Source organism: Xenopus laevis, chromosome 4L, assembly GCF_017654675.1.
Source record: "Xenopus laevis strain J_2021 chromosome 4L, Xenopus_laevis_v10.1, whole genome shotgun sequence".
In the NCBI taxonomy this organism is placed as follows: Eukaryota; Metazoa; Chordata; class Amphibia; order Anura; family Pipidae; genus Xenopus; species Xenopus laevis.
Genome location: NC_054377.1, coordinates 8,915,001 through 8,935,406, shown reverse-complemented (window position 1 = coordinate 8,935,406; position 20,406 = coordinate 8,915,001). Strand labels below are relative to the sequence as shown.

Sequence of the window (20,406 nt, the reverse complement as noted above, 5' to 3'; positions counted from 1 at the left end):
ACCTTCTGAGAGAGTCCTCCTCTGTGCTCTCCTCCTGCAGATCCTGTGGTAAGGCCTCTTGGGATACATTCGGAGCTCTACTAACAGATGCTGGCTGGCTGTAGACACGTTCCCAGTGTCCAGTCTCTGGGTTATACACCACTCCTACTGTTCTCTCCTCCTGTGTAGCCCCATTTTCCAGACGACTACTGCTTGCCGTCATGCTTCCTAGGTCCACTCTCCCCGCCCCGGCCGTACCAGGGTGATCTGTGCTGCCAGCGGCGAGACCAGCCTGGAAAGAGCTTGGGGGAGGAATGGGTGGAGGCTGCCAGGCAGAGGTTCCTGTTGTCTCTGGATAAGCTGGTGGGGTCCTTTCCCAGCGCAGTGTGTCATTGTTAAAGGTCAGCAGGTTGTGACATGCACGACAGCGATTAATGTGTCCACGGGGCTGGCTGGAGGTGCTGTCGCCTGCATGAGCTTGTGGGGGTTGATGAGATGATGTTCCAGGCTGCTCAGGTTCTAAATTGTTGTTAAGCATCTCGTGAGTCTGTCCCTGTGTTGTTCCCGGTGCTCCCGGCTCCACATCATGAAGCCTGTCGTACTCAAGGAAGAAGCGCCTCAGGTCACACTGAAGGTCAGTTCGAGTGGTTGAGGGGTGAACAGGTGGGGGAGCCCCAGTACTGTCAGATTCCGAGCTAGAGAACCCTCTCCCCTCTGTTGCTGAGGTGTATACAGAAGAGGACGTTTCTCCTTCCTGTTGTCGCAGAACTGACAAGAGGCTGACAGAAGAGGCACTCGTCCTGGGTGGTGGCATGGGTTCCGGCTCTGGCCGAGGTCCCATACTCAGCACAGTGCGAGTCCATTCAGAACCAGCCAAATCAGTGGGTGGCTGCTGATAGCGGGAAGGCTGCCCTGTTAGTGACCGGCGGGTAGGTCCCAGGCTCAGGTTACGCAGTGTGTTGCCGGCTGTGCTGCTGTGAACGCTGCTGAAGGCAGAAGGGCGGCTCAGAAGACCATGATCATGTTGAGCGGATGACTGGTGCTGCTGCTGCCGCTCCAAGGAGTGCAAGGGTTCTGTCTGCACTGGGGAAAATGAAGTGGAAGTAGCCCCCGAAGAGGTAGAAGGAGCCCCTGGTGCTTCTGGGTGTGGGAAGAGAGGAGAAGACAGCCGTGCATTGGAGCAGCGGATGCAGAGGCACAACATACTGGGGTCTTGGCAGCAGGGAGTATTGACTGCTGGGGCTCGCTCTCGGATGCGGGTATATAGAACCCGCTGGTTGCTGTCGTTTGATGGGGGAGGCAGTGGTGGAGGTGGAGGGGGTGGAGGAGATGGCGTGGCAGAATCCTGCACAGGTGGCTGCTCTCCTGCCTGGGTACCTGAGGATCGGGAGGAGAGCATGTGCAGGAAGTTGTGAAGCAGAGGAGTCCTGCGCACTGGCTGAGTCTGCAGCAGGGAACGCTGGCGATATATGGGAATCTCTGCACTGTCAAGGGGGATCTCAGATTCTTCATCGCTCTGAAGAAAATTAAAAAAAAAAAAAAAGAATTATTAAACAGCCGTCTAACTGCCTTACTTTAAACACACTGTGCAGGGAGTCTGTTCAGAACTATACTGTGCTACTATCTATTCTTTTTACAATGAAGTGCAGTTGGCTACAAACCTATGTACTCCTTGGTCAAATACCTTTTGCTCACAGTCCAGTGAATTATTGCACAGAGGACTTAGTGGACAGATGGTTCCGTTAAGGTCCAAAACACAGCAAATACCTGCCTTGTATGGGCATCTTAAGAAACCATACATGTATAGAAAAATCATTTTTATGCATACGGCCCTACCTGTCAGTGCAGGACGACTGGGGTTAAGTTCTCCTCTCTGGAGGCAGGACAAACAATTGATGAAATCTTAGACTCCTCCTCTTCCTGTGTCTCCTTCCAACCTCAGTTTTTTGTTTGTCCTGCTCGGAGGTGGACACATCATTCTTCCTCTCCACATTTATTATTTTATTTTCCTTTTTTAATTGTGCGCTCTACGCTATTTGAGCCCCCTTATATGGTAGTGTGCTTGTAGTGTATTGAGCCCTTCCTCTACACATCTATTCAGGTGAGCCCTTTTCCTTTATTGTGTGCTCCTTGTTCTTTTCCATTATTACTGAGCCCTTTGGTTGTGTGCTCCGCTCCTCTCTGAGCAGCGTTATATCACCCCTTGTGAGCCCTCTCTCACCCTATACTGGCCGAGATTTGCGAGCTCCTTTATCCCCCTGTGTGCATTATAGGCGCATTCAGGATGACCGCCGGTTTCCCCTACCATCCTGCATCTATTGGGTCTTCCATGCGCACGGCTGCTCTTAGAGCCGCATTGTGAGCCGCATGGTGAGCCGCGGTCGCCAGTCCTAGGTCGCCTCCTGCTCCTGACGTCACTTCCGCCGCGCCTCTCTTCCAGGACGCGCCAAGGTTTACCGCGCATTGCGGTGACGTCATCAGGAGCGAGACAGGCTGGATACACGCAGCACAGATAAGTGCGCTCGTTTTCACTGCTTTTGGGGCTAAATTCTTATTGAGTCACACGGGAAACAATCTGTATTAGCTCTGTTTTATCCAATCTAATACCTTTTCCAAGTTCTACAAGTTCGATTTGTATAATTCCGATCAGTCGGATTTTGGAAGGAAGGTGCTGCTAGCAGCGGTGGCACGTAGTTAGCTTCCTTTAGTTCCAAATTGTTAGTTTTTGGATGTTTACTAGTTCCATATTTTTTTAATTCCCTGCCCTGTTTTTGACGGCTTTGGGACATCCCCAGTCGTCCTGCACTGACAGGTAGGGCCGTATGCATAAAAGGAGATTTACTTACCTGGTAAAGCTCTTTTGCATAGGCCCGTACTGTCAGTGCAGCATCCCGCCCTTTTTTGGTGTGGGCGCCGGTTGCTGCCGATCCTTAGCTAGATAGGGAGTTAGTTCTATATTATGTGTGTCTCCATTCACAGACTTTTCAACAAACTGAGGTTGGAAGGAGACACAGGAAGAGGAGGAGTCTAAGATTTCATCAATTGTTTGTCCTGCCTCCAGAGAGGAGAACTTAACCCCAGTCGTCCTGCACTGACTGTACGGGCCTATGCAAAAGAGCTTTACCAGGTAAGTAAATCTCCTTATCATGCTTTTTTACATTTCGTCTCAAGGAGAAATAAAATAAAAAATTAAAATAAAAGATTAAAATAAAGTATGTATTAGGGGCAGAACGCTAACCCTGGGCAGGCTGGAGATTTCAAGGGCAGAGACATACGCTCAGATTCGGTGAGATTAGTCACGCAGCGACAAATCTCCTCTTCTTCGGGGCAACTAATCTCCCCGAACTGCCTCCCGCCTGCTAGAATGAAATCACCGGCGGAATGGCAATCGGTGTGTTTCGTTTTACGAAGTCGTCCGAAGTTAATTCACAAGGAAACTTCGGGCGAGTTCGGAAAACAAAGCACTCTGAGTGCCATCCCGCCGGCGATTTAGATTCTAGCCAGTGGGAGGCAGTTCGGGGAGATTAGTCGCCCCCCTAAGAAGAGGCAATTTATCAGAGAGCTGGAAGGAAGGGAATTGGTGTTGTTGAATGATGGAGGGGTGGCCTAGGGGAGAATTATTACGAAATCCACCCAAAATGGCCCACAAATTCCAACACAAATGTGCTTCATTTAATATCTGAGAGTAATAGGGATGCTCGGAAAGCTTACCTGCTGGTTAGAGGGGTTTACGATAGCAGTAAGAAGATAATGTCCAAGGGGGTCAAATCGTACCAATCTGTGGGGGGAAAAGAGAACACATGTCGTTTCCTTGAAACAAAATACATGGCATAGAGAAACAATTAAAATAATTTAAGATTCCAAGGAACGCTATCTGCTGCTGTCACTTACTGAGCTTAGGGACCCACTCACAATATACAGTACACATAGAATAGAAATGTCACTATATAAGGCTGATTAGTAATTAATACAGATAATTACTACATGGCAGCACAGAAACCAGTGCAATTAGCATCAGAATTTAATAATCAGCAAACCTGTAGCATCAGCTTATATTACAGCCAGGGAAGCTCATTTTCTGCTGGATAATTAGTGACGAGCCCTAAGCTTAGCTTCTCAACAGCCAATCAGAGCCCACTGAGCATGTGAGTGTCACAGACACTTTCCAAGATGGTGACCCCCTGTGACAAGTTTGAAGTCCTGGATCATTGCTGCTATTGACAAGCTGAAACTTTAGCCTCATGCAATAAGTTCACTATATAAAATATGGCATTTTTAGCCATATTCAGTTTTTGGGTTTAGTTCACCTTTTAAGGGGTGGTTCATCTTGAAGTTAACTTTTAGTATGTAACAGAATGGCTAATTCTAATCAACTTTTCAATTGGTCTTCATTATTTATTTTTAATAATTTGTGAATGATTTGCCTTCTTCCAGCTTTTTGAAGGGATCACGGACCCCATCTTAAAAACAAATGCTCTGTAAGGCTACAAATGTATTGTTATTGCTACTTTTTATTACTCATCTTTCTATTCAGGCCTATACTATTAATAATCCAGTCTCATTCAAATTAATGCATGGTTGCTAGGGTAACTTGGACCCTAGTAACCAGATGGCTGAAATTGCCAATTGGAGAGGTAACGGAGCTAAATAACTCAAAAAACACAAATGATAAAAAATTAAAACCAATAGCAAGTTGTCTCAGAATATCACTCTCTAAAAGTTCATGCTAAAAGTTCATTTAAAGGTGAACAACACCTTTAAGGTGGCCTAGACATTAAGATTCTTCGACCAATTTCAGTGCAATCTGACAGAGCCTTCAAATTATCGTGAAGTTAGTGGGCACCGAATCTACCGATTTTCATCAGACGTCGGTCAGAAAATCGATGGTCAGGTTAGAAAATTTATATCAGTCACAGTGAAATGTATCCATTGTCCAGTTGTTTGCAGGGCCAATCAGGCAGCGGCCCATGGTTTCCTAACCTTAAAGGGGAAGGAAACCTCGTCGGCGCTAACCCCCCTCCCCCCTCCCGTGTATGGCCCCCCTCCCTCCTCCCCCCTGGCCTACCCCTCCCGCTGGGCATATGCCCCTAACTTGTTACTTACCCTTCTGCGCAGGTCCAGTCCAGGGAGTTTACAGGCGACATCTTCTTCCACGCGATCTTCTTCCTCCTTTGACCGGCGCATGCGCAGTAGGATCGTTTCGCCGGTACGATCTACTGCGCATGCGCGTGACTTTTGGCGCATGCGCAGTAGATCCGTACCGGCGAAACGATCCTACTGCGCATGCGCCAAAACGCCGGTCAAAGGAGGAAGAAGATCGCGTGGAAGAAGATGTCGTCTGTGAACTCCCTGGACTGGACCTGCGCAGAAGGGTAAGTAACAAGTTAGGGGCATTTGCCCAGCGGGAGGGGTAGGCCAGGGGGGAGGAGGGAGGGGGGGCAATACACGGGAGGGGGGAGGGGGGTTAGCGCCGACGAGGTTTCCTTCCCCTTTAAAGGGATCCTGTCATGGGAAAAAAAAATTTTTTCAAAATGAATTAGTAAATAGTGCTGCTCCAGCAGAATTCTGCACTGAAATCCGTTTCTCAAAAGAGCAAACAGATTTTTTTTATATTCAATTTTGAAATCTGACATGGGGCTAGACATTTTGTCAATTTCTCAGCTGCCCCTGGTCATGTGATTGTGCCTGCACTTTAGGAGAGAAATGCTTTCTGGCAGGCTGCTGTTTTTCCTTCTCAATGTAACTGAATGTGTCTCAGTGAGACATGGGTTTTTACTATTGAGTGCTGTTCTTAGATCTACCAGGCAGCTGTTATCTTGTGTTAGGGAGCTGCTATCTGGTTACCTTCCTATTGTTCTGTTGTTTGGCTGCTGTGGGGAAAAGGGAGGGGGGTGATATCACTCCAACTTGCAGTACAGCAGTAAAGAGTGATTGAAGTTTATCAGAGCACAAGTCACAAGACTTGGGGCAGCTGGGAAATTGACAATATGTCTAGCAGCCCCATGTCAGATTTCAAAATTGAATATAAAAAAATCTGTTTGCTCTTTTGAGAAATGGATTTCAGTGCAGAATTCTGCTGGAGCAGCACTATTAACTGATGTGTTTTGAAAAAAACATGTTTTCCGATGACAGAATCCCTTTAAACTAGACGACATTAGTTTTTGTTCGTACATTTAAACGATTGTTTGGGGTCCTACAACAACGAAAAGATCTTTTAAAAATCTCTAACACCTATTGCCGCCTTTACAAGCCGATTAAACATAAAAGTATCAGCAGATGACATTGTGGAACGTTAGAAGGGAGGGAACCTTCTGTAATGCGACCAAAGTGATTTCCCTTTAATGCACTGTAATAGGAGAAAAATCAAACATTTACCTTTAATGGCTCACTGGAGAGATAATCAATGCAAACTCTCCAGACAATAGGCAGTGTTTCTGTTACCTATTTAGTTGGCTATTAATAGGCATCCTCTTTAATCACTCATTATTTTCCAATTACCTTCTCGGCTGAATAGAGTACAAGGGAGAGCATTTCCCCATGCACACACTAAATGGTGATTATATAGAGCCTCTCGGTGGACAACTGAACCCTCGCAGAGAAGATCTGAGTGACGGCATCCGGTCCAGGAGTTGGAATAAACCCCTGGCAGCTCAGATGACAGCTAAGGCATTATTCGCATATCCATCTTATAAATGGATTAGTGAATACATAAGCCTTGGAGCTGCCAGTTGTATCCTACATGCTGAAGGGATGTTCCAGAGCGAAGGCTATAGCCAAGTGAAGAGCAATGCTAATATAACATTACACTTGGAAAATTGAAGGCATTGGCGTAAGAAACATATAACCAACCCCAAACACTGCTATTGAGAAGCAGAAGAGCTAGTCATCTGTGAGAGTGGGTTTGTTATGTTCCTTGGTGGACCTTAAAGGGGAATTATCACAAAATTGAATATAAGCTTCAGCATACTGAAATAAGAAACTTCCTAAATACAATCAATTAAATATTTCAAATAAATGGTTCAAATCCCCCTAGCAACCAGGCCTTGATTTGAATAAGAGACTGGAATATGGAGAGGCCTGAACAGAAAGATGAGTAATAAAAAAATATCAATAACAATGCATTTGTAGCCTTACAGAGCATTTGTTTTTAGATGGATCAGTGACTCCCATTTGAAAGCTGGAAAGTGTCAGAAGAAGAAGGGAAATACCGTATATACTCGAGTATAAGCCAAGTTTTTCAGCCCCCAAAATATGCTGAAAAACTCTACCTCGGCTTATACTCGGGTCAAGCGCAAAAACAGTCTAAGAATAGTCGCCGGCGTCCAAGAATAGTCTCCAAGAATATTCGCCTGTATCCAAAACGAGACGCCGGCACCTCCAATGGGAGCAGAAACCCTCAATTTTTTGATTGGAACTTACCAGAAGCTGCTGCATTTCTCTCCCTAGGCTTATGCTCGAGTCAATAAGCTTTCCCAGTTTTTGGAGGTAAAATTAGGTACCTCGGCTTATACTCGAGTATATATGGTAATCAAAAAAAACGATACAAAATAAATAACGAAGACCAATTGAAAAGTTGCTTAGAAATGGTCATTCTATAACATGTTTAAGGTTAACTTAAAGGTGAACCACCCATTTGACATCTATGTTTTCTAAAACAGAACAACCAGTCCTTTAAGATAAATGTGCATCAGATCACAGAGCACTGTACTCAAAGGGGAAAATAAAAAAAGAACAGAAACGAGACAGAATTCGATTGACTGTAGGTCCTTATAAATGGTGTCTCGGTGCAATAGAAAAGCAAAAGCGCTCAATATAAAGCATTGCACACCGGATGGATGACAGGAAGCTGGGGCTTGTGATAAATTGCGGACAATAGTTTTTATGTTTATCTCAAACTTTTGACCAAGAGGTTGGCAAAACTCCCAGACGAGACTAACTTTAAGAATCTAACTGGTGATTTGTATTGCTAGGATATACTAGCGAATATGTAGACAGGAGTCTAGTTTTTCCCTTAGACCAAATTAAAGGGCTGGTTCACCTTTAGGTTAAATTTTAGTATATTATAGAATGGCTAAAGTTGGCCATACACTGAGAGATCCGCTCGTTTGGCGATGTCGTCAAACGAGCGGATCTCTCCCCGATATGCCCACCTTGAGGTGGGCAATATCGGGCCGATCCGATCGTGGGCCCTAGGGCCCAACGATCGGATCCTAACGAATAGCAATGGGCGGTCGGATCGCGGGACCGCATCAACGAATAGATGCGGCCGTGATCCGACGGGATTTTTTGTCCCATCCGATCGAGATCTGGCCGATTTTCGGCCAAATCTCGATCGGTGAAGCCCGTCGGGGGCCCCATACATGGGCCAATAAGCTGCCTACACGGTCTGTCGGCAGCTTTTATCGGCCCGTGTATGGCCACTTTAATTCTAAGCAACCGTTTAACTATTTGCCTTCTACTTCTGATTCTTTCCAGCTTTGAAACGGGGCTCACTGACCCCTTCAAAAAAACAAATGTTTTTTTAAAACTAAAAATGTATTGATCATCTATTTCTATTCTATATTCCAGACTCTTATTCAAATCAGAGCATGGTTGCTAGGGTAATTTGGACCCAAGCAACCAGATTGCTAAAACTGCAAACTGGAGAGCTGCTGAATAAAAAGCTAAATAACTCAAAAACCACAAATAATAAAAAATGACAAACAATTGCAAACTATCTACATCATACTAAACCTTAATTCAAAGGTGAAACCCCCTTTAAAAGTACAAAAATCAAAAGGGTGCAAGTAGAAGAGCACCCGCTAGGATTCTGTTCATTTTCTAGCTCCATGATGTCCTGACTAGTGACGAGTAAAATTTTTAGCCAAGTTTCGTTGTGAAATGACGCCCATAGAATTCAATGGGAGAATACAAATGGATGGCTGTGGACTTTAATGCATTTCAACGAATTTTCGCTGTTTAGCGAATTTTCGGTGAAGCGAAACGGGTCAGATTCACTCGTCACTAGTCCTGAAGAACAAAAAGTGTATGGCATATTTTAGATAGGGAACAATGTATACGCCCGTGGCAGAAGGCACTTTCACTATCTACCATTTGCAGACACTGGAAAAAGTTCCTCACCGTACACGTTCCATTTCACTGGCCGTTTTTACCACAGCGAAAGGCTCTCGCCGGCTCCAGTCCCAAAAGTGAATCTCGCTGGCGGTGGCGATAAGCAGCAGCTGTACTGTGGGGTGGAAAGCCAGGGAGGCGATTGCATTGTTGCTGTCCGTGAACCAGCTTTCACTGCCGCCCTGAAACATGTAAAAAAACTCAAATTAGGGATGCACCGCACCCCCAAATCCTTCGCAAAAGATTCGGCCGAATACCAAACCAAATCCGAATCCTAATTTGCATATGAAAATTATGGGTGGGAAGGGGAAACAATTTTTACTTCCTTGTTTTGTGATGAAAAGTCACGCATTTCCCTCCCCGTCACTAATTTGCATATGCAAATTAGGATTCCGTTTCGGTGTGGCTGGGCAGAAGGATTTGGCCGAATTCGAATCCTGCTGAAAAAGCCCGATTCTCGAACCGAATCCTGGATTCGGTGCATCCCTATTAGGGACTTGTGCCGGGAAAGAGACACAAATACAAGCTATGTTTGGGATAAACAGAAAGAATTCTGTAAAGACAATTCATTACGTGTGACCAGAAATACATAAAGCAGAACACTACTTCCTGCAGCTCTCTTGGTTTCCATTGTTTGGTTACCAGGCAGTAACCAATCAGAGACTTAAGTGGGGGCACATGGTTCATAACTGTTGCTATTGAATCTGAGCTGAATGCGAAGGATCAAACTCACTGAACAGTTATGTCCCATGTGGCCCCCCTTATAGTAACTAACTACTACCTGCTCTTCAGCTCTCTAACTCTGAGTTAGTGTTCTGGTTATTATATTAGATACCCAGTCACCGCAGCCTTTATACATTACATTTTTGGCTAACTATATTCAAAATATTTTTTATTTTGCACTGCCTATCTATTTACCCAGTTTTTATTTTTACACTGAATAATTCCTTTTACTCAGACTCTTCACCTTTCAGGATGTGGCACATCAGGTACCACAGGGCAGGGCACTGTACATCAGCTATACCCAGAGTGTGGAGAACAAAGGCATCTAGAAGGTAAATGAGGCCAGAAACAAAAGGGCTGTAACTTGTAAATGGCATGGGGTTACTAACTGCAGGAAAAGGCAGAGTAAATCTGCACTATAAACTTTATCACGGTTTTACTGGTGTTTTAAGCAAGATTGGAAATGCATTTTCTTGATCACCTAAATCCTGACTGTCCATCTTGTGGTGCACCTGCTCTGGCCAGCAGTCATGTTTTAATGTCCACTTTTTCTATAAATCCTTATAGCAGCAGGAGATTTCTTTCTCTAGGTCACCTTTGAAGTTAATCCCCGTAAGTTTGCTTTGGACGCTGTGCCCACCATCTGCAGCTTTGACCACAATACCATATGATAATGCTAATGGAAATGAGACAAAACAGGCTAACAGATTCATATAAACCTTGGGCATAAGTACTGCTACTGATCTGCTGGTACAAACTGGTTCTTCCAGTTCAGATAACCATCTATTTAAGGCTCTAAACACTGAAACACTCACTCCACCAATGAATGACTTGCTGCTTCTGAGTCCATATATGTTATTTTTTACTTCTTCTTCAAATTAAACTTCAATTTAATTTAAAGGGATTCTGTCATGATTTTTATGATGTCGTTTTTATTTCTGAACTACACTGTTTACACTGCAAATAATTCTCTTTACAATATAAAGTTTCTTTACTGAACCAGCAAGTGTATTTAGTTGTAATATTGGTGTGTAGGTGCATCTCAGGTAATATTGCCTGGCCATGTGCTTTCAGAGAGAGCCAGCACTTTAGCTTTCAACTGCTTTCTGGCAGGCTGTTGTTTCTCCTACTCAATGTAACTGAATGTGTCGCAGTGGGACCGGGATTTTCCTATTGAGTGCTGTTCTTATATCAACCAGGCAGCTGTTATCTTGTGTTAGGGAGCTGCTATATGGTTACCTTCCCATTGTTCTGTTGTTAGGCTGCTGGGGGGAAAGGGAGGGGGTGATATCACTCCAACTTGCAGTACAGCAGTAAAGAGTGACTGGGAAAACTCTATTTGCTCTTTTGAGAAATGGATTCAGTGCAGCACTATTAACTAATGTGTTTTGAAAAAAAAACAAACATTTTTTCCCATGACAGTATCCTTTTAAAGTCTCTGAAAACTGCAGCACTTACTTTGGGCAGGATTATCCCACGACTTGGAAGCATCTTCCTCAAAAGGGTATTTCTAAGTGCCGTTTGCACATCTTCTCTGACTGTTCTCACTCTAACACTGTAATAACCTTGAGATGTGTGCACTGAAAAGCCTATGAATCATTTCTAGATGGGAACAGCGTATCTGCTGCTGATAGGATGATTCTCATCAACAAAAAAGGATCTAACACGGTCATGGGTCAAAAACAGAATGAACCTTCCATTATCCTACTCCCACTATACTGGGATTGTCAAACAGACACCATTTAAGACTCTTCTTCCTGCAAGATCTTTAGCCTTTATCTGGGTCTGTTCCTTCCTCCTGAAGATTCCCCAAAACCTTGGGAGACCGCTATGTTGATCAGTGCCTTAAAAGTCTAAATCTGAAGCAGCTGATCTATTCTGTCCCTGTATTCTCAGCAGAATGAGAGAATAGATCAAGGATCTGGAATCTGAACCTGTCAAGGGTCCAAGATACTTACATGTAAGTCCCAAATTCTAACCTCGCCATCGAGGCACCCTGACGCAATGAGTCCTGGGATGGTGGGATGGAAAGTCACACACCATGGAGTGCGCCGATGTCCCACGAGAGAATGGATACAGCGCCCAGTCTTAACCTCTGTGATGTAAATATTGTGATTTACATGGGTGGAAGCCAGCAGAGTCCTGAAGGAGGAGAAAGTATTGCATAGGTTAGGAAATGCAGGCGTCAACAATGGGCAATGCATCTTGCCTCTGAGATCATTTAATGCAGTTATTCTGTAAAAAACTCTGCAGTGTCCCATATAGCTGCATCTTATGAGAAAAGAGAAGATACCATGTGCACGGCGTCGGTCTATGGCTAAAAGTTCATGAGCAAGAGAGCAAAACTATTAGCCACTTTTCTGTGCACAGATTAATAAAGAAGAATTTATTAATCTGTGCACAGAAAAGTGGCTAATCGTTTTGCTCTCTTGCTCATGAACTTTTAGTAGCACACGGACGCTCTCATTTTTACTAATTAATTCACAAAAAGCAACATTTTAATTCAAATTAATTTGTGTGCTACAGTGTACCTGGTTGTCTACATGTGTATAAACTCAGAGTCAAGCCCTAAGCAGATACGAAGGGAAAGCTGCTCGTTAGGCCCTAATCATTAGGCTCAGTGTGTAGTTTCTTGGCAGAACCCAAGGAAGACAGGTGATGATCGTGCTCTGCCAGGTGGCAAAGCAGCTGCATGCTATCACGAGTGCCAGTGGGCACAGGGAGGGGGGGGGACTTACCTGTCTGGGCTGAATGCCAGTAGGAATGTAGAACGCGGGCTGTCGGGAAGCTCCACCTTCTGCAAGACAAACAAGGTCACGGGTTTAGAAATAAACAAGGCAGAAACACAAGCAATGCCCTCATGCACCAGTGAATCGACAAGAGCCCTCTGGAGAGACTTTAACCCCAAGAGTTCAACTTCGGGCTACTTTAGGTCTGCTCACAAACTGCAAAGTACTATTTGATTTCAACTAGGTGTGTAAGTTACGTTAACCAATTACTGATGCGTGCCTGACATTACATACAGAAGAATAATTATTAGGAGATGGCATAGCAGATCTAAAGTTGGGCATACACTGTTAGGGCAAGGCCAGACATGGCGTTTTTACGCTACGTTTTTAAAAAAGCTCAGTCAGGCGTAAATACGATAAACTGCACTACCACTGAAACTAATGGAAAAAGCAATATGGCGATTCTCACATGGCGTTTGCAAGCCGAAATCCGGCACGGGACGCCAGTACTGGCGTTTATCAGCAGAAACGCAAGAAACTACCAAATCAATAGATTCAACACTTGCTTGTTCTGTGACAAAAAAAGTAACGCAATTTCCCTCCCACCCCTCATTTGCATATGCAAATCAGGATTCTTTCATGAAGGATTCGGTGCATCCCTAATAGTAACATAGTAAGTTAGGTTGAAAAAAGGTACACGTCAATCACGTTCAACTTTTTAACTCTAATTTAACCTGCCTCACTGCTAGTTAGTCCAGGAAGGCAAAAAAAAATAATAATGATCAAATATATCTTATATTGGATCCAATATATCTTATAGGGGGGCTCCCTTTCCTAGCATTTAGATTAGAGCTCATTCAAATAACTGATTCCTGTACAAACAAAATCTAGGCTATTCTTACACTTCTCACCTTGCCCTCCCATTTCATAAACCGGGTCTTATCCTCCACCAGGCATTGCAGAAGACGTTGGGCTCCCTGAGCTTGCAATCCTCTCTCCCGTCCAGCCAGGATCCGGACTGCATTCTTCTCAGGAGCTACCTTCATGTCACCACCAGTGCCGTCACTGCAAGCTCTTGGAACTAGACACAGGAGCTGACATCCAGGAGCAGGCGGACTTCATGGAAGCCTAGTGCACAGGGAAAGGAATGAACAGCCTGATAAGAACAATATGTTCGAAGGACAGAAACATTTCTTGCTTATCTCCTCTACAGAAACCCCCAAATTACCCCCCATCAACATTCTCTATACAGGAGGAAAAAATGGCGCCAACAAATATTGTAGTTAAAGTGCAAGATAATCTATGTAATACTCGAAGGTGCATGCAGTGACCTTAAATGGGTGGTTCACCTTTAAATTAACTTTAAGCTTTTTTTATATATAGTACAGGTATTAGATCAGTTATCCGGAAAAACGTTATCCAAATTACAGAATGCCCGCCTACCAAAGCCGATTTCCTTTTTCTGTGTAATAATAAAACAGTAGCTTGTACTTGATCCCAACTAAGATATAATTAATCCTTATTGGAAGCAGAACCAGCCTATTGGGTTTATTTAATGTTTACATGATTTTCTAGTAGACAATGTATGAAGTTCCAAATTACAGAAATTACAAACACCCAAGGTTCCAAGCATTCTGGATAACAGGTCTTATATATATATACATATATATATACATATATAAATATATATACATATATAAATATATATATATATAAATATATATATATATATATATAATATATATATATATATATATATATATATATATATATATATATATATAATATATATATATAAATATATATATATATAAATATATATATATAAATATATATATATATATATATAAATATATATATATAAATATATATATATAATATATATATATATATAAATATATATATATAAATATATATATATATATAAATATAAATATATATATATATATATATATATATATATATATATATATATATATATATATATATATATATATATATATATATATATAGAATGAACAATTCTGAGCAATTTCTCAATTGGTCTTGATTACCTTTTTTTATTATTATGCTTTTTGAATTATTTGCTTTCTTCTTCTGACTCTTTCCAGCTTTCAAATGGGTGTCACTGACCCCATCTAAAAAACAAATGCTCTGTAAGGCTTAGGGATGCACCGAATCCACTATTTTGGATTCGGCCGAACCCCCGAATCCTTGCGAAAGATTTGGCCAAATACCGAACCAAATCCTAATTTGCATATGCAAATTAGGGGTGGGAAGGGAATTTTTTTACTTCCTTGTTTTGTGACAAAAAGTCACATGATTTCCCTCCCCGTCCCTAATTTCCATATGCAAATTATGATTCGGCCAAATCCGAATCGTGCTGAAAAAGGCCGAATCCTGGATTCGGTGCATCCATAGTAAGGCTACAAAATGTACTGTTATTGATACTTTTTATTACTCATCTTTCTATTCAGGCCTCTCCTATTTATATTCCAGTCTCTTATTCAAATCAGTGCATGGTTGCTAGGGGAATTTGGACCTTGGCAACCAGATGGCTGAAATTGCAAACCGGAGAGCTGCTGAATAAAAAGCTAAATAACTCAAAAATCACGAATAATAAAAAATTAAAACCAACTGCAAATTGTCACCAAATATCGCTCTCTTCATAATACTGAAGGATAATTTAAAGGTGAACAACCCCTTTAATACATCTCTGGTTCACTTGTTTGTGCATAGGGCAGTGGCTGACGGGAATATTTGTCCATCGCGATTATTCAAGTGCGACGGAGGGAGACAAATCACCTGAAAATGTGTCTCCATTGGAAATAACTGAAATTGCTGGTGATAAAACCAACATAACGCAAAGTCGCCAGAGGTTTCCTCCAGAGGCAACTTTGGGCGACTTTACGATATGCTGGTTTTACTGCCGCCAGCCAGTGCCCTAAATAGGATCTCTTGTTGAGCGCTACAGCTCAGCCTGTTTTGGGCATTACCCAGAGCACAGCTGTGTTCTGTAGATTAAATGGCACTCAATGGGGACAGAGCCAACAACTCATTAAGCTGCGTTGGGAGGGAACTGTTGCCTCAATACAGGCTGGAACACTCACAGAGTATCTTTTTTGCCCAGTCCCCTCAAATAAAAATGCCATCTAAAGCACCAAATAAGCTTTGCCCCAAAATGAGCTAATTTATATAATAATTCCATAGGAATTAACTAATTATAGGAAGACGCAGAAAGGCTTTTCTCTCTTGCACATTAAGCGGCACCTTTATCAAGGGTCAAATTTATTTATGTGAGTTTTTTTTTGACTCACATGAATTCTATTTGATTCGAAATTCAAATATTCGACTAGTTATTATTAAAATCGAACATGTAAAACATTGCAGACTCGAAAACTCGACTTGAATTCGACCAAAGTCGATTTCCGTTCTCTCTCTACAAACAACTCCAAATTGATCCCTGGACCTCTCCCATTGACTTATACAATGATTTGGCAGGTTTTAGGTGACGAATAGTTGAATTCGAATTCTTAAAGGGCCAGGGTATGAAAAATATCGAAAATGACATTTTTTAAATCAAGTTTGGATAATTCCCTAGTCGGATTTGACAGCGTGGACCATAAAAAAAAATAGAAAATTTGAATTTTCAATTCGACCCTTAATGGAGAAGTAAAGCTTAACTAAAGAAGTAGCTAGAAATGTTGTACATTATGTTTTGGGCTTTTGTACCAGCCCAAGGCAACCACAGCCCTTTAGCAGTAAAGATCTGTGTCTCCAAAGATGCCCCAGTAGCTCCCCATCTTCTTTTCTGCTGATTCACTGCACATGCTCTGTGCTGCTGTCACTTACTGAGCTTAGGGACCCACTCACAATATACAGTACACATAGAATAGAAATGTGACAATATAAGGCTGATTAGTAATTAATACACATAATAACTACATGGCAGCACAGAAACCAGTGCAATTAGCATCAGAATTTAATAATCAGCAAACCTGTAGCATCAGCTTATATTACAGCCAGGGAAGCTCATTTTCTGCTGGATAATTAGTGACGAGCCCTAAGCTTAGCTTCTCAACAGCCAATCAGAGCCCACTGAGCATGTGAGTGTCACAGACACTTTCCAAGATGGTGACCCCCTGTGACAAGTTTGAAGTCCTGGATCATTGCTGCTATTGACAAGCGGAAACTTTAGGCTAGTGCAATAAGTTCACTATATAAAATATGGCATTTTTAGCCATATTCATATTTTTATGGTTTAGTTCTCCTTTAATAAATCTGCCCTTAAGGATTCACTAGTCACGTTTGCTACAGTCTGCGCCTAAAGTACTGATCTTCCAGGCTCAAACACCAGAGACAGGGGCATTCGACTTCAAACTTAGATTTAAAAAAAACGGTAAAAAATTGGAAAGTAATTGAAAAAAGTCTATTTCTCGTGAGATAGCTGAAAATAACGGAATGGAAAAAAAGTGTTTGGAAGGTGAACAATCCCTTTAAGGCTTATGAAAATTCCAAAATATCCAGAGATAGCGAACAAAAAAAAACAGATGCCCCTAATGAATCCTGGGTTGCACCAAACTGGAACCTTTTTAATCGGCCAAACCAATTCTGAACCCTTAAAATCACATGATAACAGAAGGTTTCAGTTTCTTTCTTTCTTTCTCACGTCCTCCTTTCTTTCTTTCACACGTTTGTGCAAATGAAGGTTTGGCATTGGATTTGAAATTCGGTATTTTTCTGCTCAGCAGTTCAGAACTTTAAAGTCACGTGATTTTAAGACATTGGATTCGATTCAGCAGAACACGTGCCAAACTGAATGCTGATTCGGTGCATCTCTTCTAACAAGAGAGACGATATATATTTGGATGAGCAGCCATGTTTTGCCTTCCAAACAGCTGAACCACAAAGTAGAGTCATGCGCGGGTCCATTTTTTGGAACCCGTACTTGACCCGTCCCCGCAACCCGAATTCTTACCCGCTTGGACCCGCTGACCATCAAGAATCAGGAAGTGCTGTCATTGTAAACTGGAAGTGACATCATCGGAAGTAGACGTGATCAGAAAAAAGGAGTAAATATCGCTATTGAGAAGACCCGCGGCCCGACCCACGTCTATACCCGCACCCGGAACTTCTACCCGCAGTGTACCGCAGGTTTTTTGCGGGTATCCGACCCACTGCAGGACTCCACCACGGCTGACTGTCAGTCTTCTAGATCGTCACTTCTCCCAGCATTCTGAGTAAGCAAACACTTTTTTTGGACAGAAATCACTGTAACTCATGGAGCTTCTTATGCAGGTCAGTACCATAAGACTAGAAGATAGCGGGACTAAACTTCAAGAAAACATTGCAACTAAAAGTAAAAGCACTTGAGATAACAGCTCACATACATGAAATCTAGGAAACAACAGCACAAAGGGAATGGTCAGGCCATCTAATTAATGTTTAACCACAATAACATTTAATGTTTCTGCCAAAAATAATTAAGGGCAAACTTCTCATTTGATGGATGATATTTCCCCCGTTTTTTTTAGTAAGAAGCAGCAATGTTTTCTTATTTAAGGCCCATGAAAATAAAAGGAAGAACGAGAAAACATTGGCAGCCGCACTGTACACAGAGTACAAGTATCAAACAGAATTTATTGGCAGGACAATATTTTGATTGGCAGCCGGGGCCATTACAGCTTTAACCATTTTGCTTCGGAGTGGGGGGAAAACAGACGATTACACAGCCACATGCCAAGGAGACGCACAATGGAAACGCCCCGACTGAAGAATAAACCACAATTCACTTTGCACTCCAATAACGTAGCCAGCAAAGTCATGCTGGGAGTTGTAGTCTCATCGAGCTCCTCTGAAGGATCCAAATGATGATCGGAAAGCCTATGGAGAGGCAACAGTTTGTCACCCATCCTGCAGTGCTGGAAATCGGGCAAGGAGTATAACACAAGCTATCCTCCAATTGGTCATTGTCTTTACCCATGTGACTAATGCCCAGGGAAGTACATGCTGTAAATTGAGATTAACCAGCCAGATAATTGCTTTAATTCTTCTACCTTCACTAGACAAACAAAAGCTAACTGCTGATTGGCTGCTGTAGCTATTTTGTCCCTGCAGCCACATAAAAACCAGAAAGCGTTTTCTCATTTCCTTCCTGTGAATTTAAGGGACGCGCAGAATCCAGTATTCGGTTTAGGATTCGCCCTTTTTGAGCAGGATTCAGATTCAGCCAAATCCAAGAGCCTGATTGGACCAGATCCAAAAAAAATCAAGAACATAAAAAAATATTTTTTTTCTCTTTCCCTCGTCTCCCTAATTTACATATGCAAATTAGGGTTTGGATTCAGTTCAGCATTCGGACAAATGTTTCACAAAGGAATCGGGATCTGGCTAAAATAGTGATTTCCATGCACCCCTAGCGAATTTGTGACATTGCTGGAAGCCGCTGTTCGTCTATTCCCACACTTTCCGAATGATCTCTCTTTCCTCTTTCATTTACATTAGGGATGCACCGAATCCACTATTTTGTATTCGGCCGAACCCACGAATCCTTCGTGAAAGATTCTGACGAATACCAAATCCTAATTTGCATATGCAATTTAGGGGTGGGAAGGGGAAAATATTTTTTACTTCCTTGTTTTGTGAAAAAGTCACGTGCTTTCCCTCCTGCCCCTAATTTGCATATGCAAATTAGGATTCGGTTTGGCCGGGCAGAAGGATTCGGCTGAATCCGAAACCTGCTGAAAAAGGCCGAATCCCGAACCGAATCCAGGATTCGGTGCATTCCTAATTTATATTTTTAGCCCAACCCTTAACTGATGAAGATCATTATTTGACAAGAAGTTTGTCATTCTGCAGAGAAAGCGCATGGCTGAAATCCATGGAATCTGGCATTGCTGCAAAGACTCCATAGACGTGAGTGTCTGGGCAGGAGAATACAGATAAGAGTCAAAACGGCTATGTCCACAGGCCGGCAGTTGCCAAAGCAATCCCACAGATTTCAAAGCATGGAATTTTTTTTCTATTTTTTCATCACAATAAAAAAAAAATATCTCTTAATATGTATCTACTTTATATAAAGGTGACATTTCCTTTAATTCAGACACGAACCTCCCCTTAAATTTGTATGAGCAAACATTTGCCGTGGGCATGAAGCCGCGAGGTTTAAATTCAACTCAGAAAAAGTTATTTCTAATTATTATAAATGTCATTAATATAATTATTATTTATAGTTGAATGGTTACAATTAGAAATAATGAGAAAAGTATGTCGCTCCATAAATAAACTCCCATAATGAGAGTCCTTAAACGCAGAGATCATTTCCACAAAGAGCTTTCTAGGAACTGATAACATTCGATAAAACTCCCGTATTCCCTAGCAAAAATCGCACACACATATGATATATTAATTTGAGCCATATTGAAAATGAGCTTGTGCAGCTTACACAGATCCCCCTGCTACATACAGGACTGCCATTCAGCTGCATAGGATTACGGCACACCAGCTGGAGGGCAGCACACACACAGGTATGGGACCCGTTATCAGGAAACCCATTATCCATAAATCAACAAAATAAGGAAAGGCCACCTCCCATAGACTGCATTTTCTCCAAATAATCCAAAATTCTCAAAATGACTTCCTTTTTCTGTGTAATAATAAAACAGTAGCTTGTTCTTGATCCCAACTGAGATATAATTAATCCTTAGTGTAGTCAAAACCAGCCTATTGGGTTTACTTAATGGTTACATGATTTTCTAGTAGACTTAAGGTATGAAGACTAGTTATCTGTAAAACTAGTCGGAAAGACTAGTTATCTGTAAAACCCCAGGTCCTGTATGTATGTGTGTGTATATATATATATATA

At 42.3% G+C, this 20,406-nt stretch overlaps 1 pseudogene across 1 annotated transcript in view; it reads right to left on the bottom strand.

The window, feature by feature from the left end:
* Nucleotides 1-20,406, bottom strand: part of LOC121402903 — an 81,141-nt pseudogene that overhangs the window by 55,825 nt on the left and 4,910 nt on the right. Inside the window, exons 2-7 of the transcript XR_005966854.1 lie at nucleotides 13,454-13,670; nucleotides 12,552-12,610; nucleotides 11,772-11,955; nucleotides 9,100-9,272; nucleotides 3,691-3,757; nucleotides 3-1,495 (exon numbers count right to left, since the gene is read on the bottom strand). The product of XR_005966854.1 is annotated as an activating molecule in BECN1-regulated autophagy protein 1-like (transcript). The remainder of the gene's footprint in view (nucleotides 1-2; nucleotides 1,496-3,690; nucleotides 3,758-9,099; nucleotides 9,273-11,771; nucleotides 11,956-12,551; nucleotides 12,611-13,453; nucleotides 13,671-20,406) is intronic.